General features: G+C 38.8%; 1 pseudogene; it reads left to right on the plus strand.

The window, feature by feature from the left end:
• The first annotated feature begins 5207 nt into the window (after positions 1 to 5207).
• LOC116747134 lies at positions 5208 to 5615 on the plus strand (annotated as a pseudogene).
• The last annotated feature ends 436 nt before the right edge of the window (positions 5616 to 6051 follow it).

Consider the following 6051-nt stretch of genomic DNA (forward strand, 5'->3'; position numbering starts at 1 on the left):
TGCAGTAAAACTCTTAATTAGCACCACCTACACAAAAAATTGTTGGAAATGTAAAGTGTAAGGCCTTCCCCTTGAAGGATCTAGGATCTAGAAGAAAGGAGATACAAAATGTTCAACATATGACAGTACCCCTGTGTCAAATGAGTGTGACAGTCAATAACAGCTATAAGAATTCAGAGGAGGGCCTGAGATTCCTAGGTACATATGGCTTTGCAAGGCTAGAATTTCTAAAGTTTTCTTTATGCTGAGCAGTTTGGCTGCAGTTAGAGCTGAGATGCTATTTGTGAGACTATAGTGTATGGGTGATTGCCTCTTAACCCTGGGATGGTTAATTATATCAATTGCAATTGTTTCATACTACCATATATGACCATATATATTTCTAATGACAGTATTTTCCAAAAATATATATTTGGAGCAAAGTTTAACCTTTTCCGTTTTTTTTTTTTTTTGGCTGTGTGACATGTGGGATCCTAGTTCCCTGAGCAGGGATAAAACCCATGCCCCCTGCATTGGAAGCATGGTGTCTTAACCACTGAACTGCCAGAGAAGTCCTGGAGCAAAGTTTAAAGAAATTAAAATACCTAAATATTATATAGTCTTAATTTCTTAACAGCTGCACATCTTTTTTTCTCTCTGCTCTTTTTGGCACAAGGATTATCTTGAGCTGGTTATTTTTAAGAAACAGTAGACACAGGAAATGCTCTGAAAACTGAGTAGAAGTTACCCTTTTGTAAGAGACATTTACATTTATAAGGAAAATCTCCATTTGTAAGGGTGTCTCCCTCTCTGTACCAGGAAGAGAAGGATGACTAAATCCCTAGAAACTCATCAACGGAGAAGGCAAGGCCTTAAATCTGTATAACAACCTTACCCTTGTTAACTGTGTTTTCCTGGTCACCTCCCTTAACTGGTTGCCCGCCCTCAGCACCTTCTTTAGCTTAAGATGGCATTTAAGGTGATGGCTTTGGTCATTTTGGAGAGTCACTCAGCTTTCCCATGTATACAAGAGATATACAGGTTATTAGACTTCTGTTTGTTTTTCTCCTGTTAATCTGTCTTTTTATTACAGGGGTGTCTCATCTAAGAACCTAGAAGGGTAAAGGGAAAATTGTTTTTCCTCCCCCATGGTACTTTTCTTGAAAAACTGGTTTTCTCTTAGTTCCATACAACAATTCATTGATTTACTAACCAGCCCCTCTCAGTCTCTTTGAAAACAAGCAGGACACTGTGAGTCCTCCCAGTGCAAAAGCATTTTCATGTCCCCCAATCCTTGTTTGAAGGAAAAAGGCTTTCAGCCTCTTAGACCTTCCCTGAGTTCCAAAGGGCAGTTATAATTAGAGGAGTGAGGGAATGCAGAATAAAACAATAGTGCAGCAATGGAGCAGGGTCCTAGTTCCTCCTGGGGGATCTGCATAATTATCTGATACATATCTCTGAGTTCTTCTACAGGAACTAAGGCCCCCACCCAGGTGGAGGATGGTAACTTCAGGCTGAGCATAAGCCATGGACCCCAGACTGACTGGAACCAGAAGGCTGATGACTGAGATTCCTGGAACACCACCCTGTTACCTCCCCACCAACCAGTCAGAAGAAAGTCACATATCTTGCAGCCATACCCCCAAATTTTGCCTATAAAAACTGTTCCTTAAAAACCATCTGGGTCCCCCCCCTAAAAAAAAAAAAAACATCTGAGAATTCGGGCCTTTTGAGTACAAGCCACCCGTTCTCCCTGCTTGGCCCTGCAATAAACCTTTCTCTGCTCCAAACTCCAACATTTGGTTTGCTTGGCTTCACTGTGCATCTGGCACACAAACCCGAGTTCAACTACATCTTTGCTTGTAGGAAAAAATCTGCCTGTTATTTAAATAAATATGGCTTGACAGACACAAGAAAAATGATAACCAGCTACAATCTTATCCTTTTTTCTGTAATAACTGTGTTCTTCCAATCATAAGGAAGTCATTTTTCTTTTACTTCACTAATTCAACAAGCATTTACTGAGCACTTACTATGCACCTGGCACTATACTAGATACCAAGGATACAAAAAGGAAAAGGAAAAAAGTCTCCTTGATCATGTATGCAAATAATTGCAACAGAATGGGGATAAACAGAAGTGTTCAAACACCATACTATGGCCTCCAAGGCCCTTGCTTATCTTTCTAATCTCTTCTTGGCCACTATGTTCCTGCCACACTGGCCTTCTCTTTATTTCAAATACACTAAGTTCCTTTTCACCTCAGGCCTTTGCACTTATTTCCTCTTCCTGCACTGTTTTTTTCCCTACATTCATCAGCTGTCTAAGTCCTATTCACCTGGCAGTAATCAATGTGAATATCATTTCCTCACAAAAACTTTATCCCTTCAGATGAGGTTTTTTCCTGTTGTATACTCTCAGTGCCCCCTGTAATTTAAAATTTTAGCTCTTGCAAACTAAAGAATGTCGCTCCACATCTGGTTCTACAAGAATGAAGTCACTAGCCACTGCAGTCACTGACCTTCAACACACCCTGAAAGGAGTTCAGGGTGGAGATCAAGAATGAGACACCCTCTGCTTTGTGAAAATCTGGCAGAACCGGCCTTCAGATAGTTAGATATTTTCAGGAGAAAATTTTATGAACCCAATTTCTTGCATCTTCTCATACCTAGAAAAGCTCTAAAATTATTAATGGAGGCATCTGTTCCTTGTGACTAGCAGCAACCTTCTACCAAGATGTGTGTGCTTGATTGCACATATCTCCTTCTCCAAAATCACTTATATACTGACCTCCCCCTCTACCTCTTCAGAGCAGTTCCTCAGAGCTATCTGAGAGTCTGTCTCCCGGGCTAAAGTCCTCAGTAAGCCCCAAATACACCTGAACTCACAGCTCTCATGTTGTGCTTTTTTTTTTCAGTCTACACCCAAATCTCATTGCAATTAAATAATTATCCATGTAATTGGTTATTGTCTGTATCTTCCACTAAACTAGACTATAAGCTTAATGAAGACAGAACTACATCAGTGTTGTTCAGTATTATATTCCTAATGGCCAGCACAGGGCCTGGAATATAGAAGCTTCTCAATGAACATTTGTGGAAGGAAGAGAGAACTAAAGGAGAAAGGAAGATGGAGAGGAAGGGAAGGAGGGAGGGAGGGAGGGAGGAAGGAAGGAAGGAAGACAAGAAGACTGAATGTGTACTAAGAAGAGAGTGGCTTATCCCTGTTTATGGGAGTCAGAGGCACTAATTTTTGAGGTTTCTCTTTTCATCAGAGTTACTTATTCTTAGTTTCTTAATCACCTCCTTTCTTTTTTTTTTAATTTTTATTGAAGTATAGTTGATTTACAATGTTGTGTTAATTTCTGCTGTAGAGCAAAGTGACTCAGTTATATGCATATATACATTCTTTTTATATTCTTTTCCATTATGGTTTCTCCCAGGATATTGAATATAGTTCCCTGTGCTATACAGTAGGACTTTGTTTTTTATCCATTTTATATATAATAGTTTGCATCTACTAATCCCAAACTCTCAATCCATCTCTCCCCCATTCTCCCTCTCCCTTGGCAACCACAAATCTGTTCTCTATGTCAGTGAGTCTGTTTCTGTTTTGTAGATAGGTTCATTTGTGGCATACTTTACATTCCACATATAAGTAATATCATATGGTATTTGTCTTTCTCTTTCTGACTTCACTTAGTATGATAATCTCTAGTTGCTGCAAATGGCATTATTTAATTCTTTTTTATGGCTAAGTAGTATTCCAGTGTGTGTGTGTGTGTGCGTGTGTACCACATCTTCTTTATCCGTTCATCTGTCAATGGACATTTAGGTTGTTTTCATGTCTTGGCTATTGTGTATAGTGCTGCTATGAACATAGAGGTGCATGTATCTTTTTGAATTATGGTTTTGTCCAGATATATGCCCAGGAGTGTTCATCACCCCTTTCTAATAACTTGTATCTCTACATTCCAGACCAGGAAGCTGTGCTAGCTCCAACCACTTTCTGACAATGACTGTACCACTAGCATGAAGTTTTAAAGTGATCTCAATACAATACAACCCCAGTGGTTTTAATATGGGGCCTGCTGAATGCAATTCCATACTCATCCCAAACTCCTTCCCTCTTTAGTTAAATCTTTTGTGTTATATCTGCATTTGTGTCTGTACCTCTATCTTGGTGATGCAGAAAATAGAAATGAAACATCAAAAATTAGATCCTTTAGGTCATTTGTAAAGCAATTTTTCACACAATCTGCCCTCCATTCCCACAGGTAATTATGAATTGCTGGTAGAAAGTTATTGCCATCAGTCTTAGAGAGATTAATATGAGCAAAACTAACAGTTCCCTTCTCTCCTACTTAATAACTGCAGTCAGAGGTTTCTCACATTAATATAAAAGAGAAGGCAGACAAGATGAAATCGGTCTTCTTAGAAGCTTCAACAGCAATCTAGTCTCTTTCAAATATGAAACAGCAACTCCCCTCTCCATACTTCAAAAAATTAATATAGCATTTGAAATTATCTTTTCATTCTACTTTTATTATAATGCTCCAATTTTAAGTTACTACAGTAACCATTTTGGATTTGAGTGAAAAATTCATTATTGTCACTTTAATTGTTTGGTTTTTGTTTTCTACTCTAGCTACATTGGAGTTTAAAAATGGAAAATAGATTTATCTTGTACTATTCTCTAAATATTATGGAGCACAAAGACAATTCAGACAATGATTCTGTATGACTATTATTGGAACTATCTGTTTATATACCAATCATTGATGTCTGTTTTAGAAACATTAGATATTGTACTAAGGTAGACCACTGTTCGGTATAATTAAATAAAAGAGTGTGAATAACTAATATTCAACACTCCACTAAAAAGCATACAACATGCAACTACTTCTGTGATACTTAATTATTAAAGAACATTTATTTGTTACTTATATTGAGGAATATAAAGATGGTGGTCATAATATTTACATCATAACACAATGTGTGCTTTAGGAGAGAGGACCCCATAATGGATTAGTCTGATTTTGTCATAATATTCATCAAAATTACCAATTAATGTAAGTTGTCCATGTCTGATTATTTTTTAAATTTCCTAAGCGCCTAATTATCTTCAACTGTTTTACTGGTTATTGCCCTTAAAAAAACTGTTTGTGGACTTTGGGTCCAACATCTTAGCAAGGCGGCAGTGGTAGCAGCTGCTCTTTGAGTTTCGCTATGCTGCCCAAGGATGACAAAAAGAAGAAAGATGCCAGAAAGTCGGATAAGAAAGACAAAGCCCAGGGAACAAATCTGGGGGCAAGGCCAAAAAGAAGACATGGTCCAAAGGCAAAGTTCGGGAGAAGTTCAATAATGTAGGCTTGTTTGACAAAGCAACATATGACAAACTCTGTAAGGAAGTTCCCAAATATAAGCTTATAATCCCAGCTGTGGTCTCTGGGAAACAAGATTTGTGGTTCCTTCACCAGGGTAGTCCTTCAGGAGCTCCTTAGTAAAGGACTTCTGAAACTGGTTTCAAAGTACAGAGCTCAAGTAATTTACACCAGAAACACCAAGGGTGGAGATGCCCCAGCTGCTGGTGAAGATGCAGAACAGGTCCCACCAACTGTCCATTTTGAAAAATAAAACTGTATTAAATCAAAAACAATCATTTGTGGAGATTCCACAAGGCTTGTAATAAGTGTGCTTTCCTCCTTCTGGCTGTGTTTTTGGGGCTCTACAAGTCGGAGATCACATCAAACCAAATTCACTGACCATCTATGCTATATGATCCTAGGGTACAAATCTGTATGAGGGCAGGTGTTCTCAGGTTTATTTTACCCCCCTTCCTTTCCCTTTTCCTGCTCTGCTTAGGTCCAGAGAAGCCTTCTCTCTGGGTCTGTGGGGTTGGTAGGATCAGAAAGTGACCGATTAGTTGTGGTTCATCTTAATCCTCACTCTTACCCCTCCAATGTCTTCAAGGCAAAAGCAACTTCGGCACTCAAATAGTCCTCTGGCCTCTTTGGTCAAGCTTCTCCTCAAAATGGGTCTGCTAGGGCTGCATAATCTTTACAACTCCTCA

This window comes from Phocoena sinus, chromosome X, assembly GCF_008692025.1.
Source record: "Phocoena sinus isolate mPhoSin1 chromosome X, mPhoSin1.pri, whole genome shotgun sequence".
Taxonomy (NCBI): Eukaryota; Metazoa; Chordata; class Mammalia; order Artiodactyla; family Phocoenidae; genus Phocoena; species Phocoena sinus.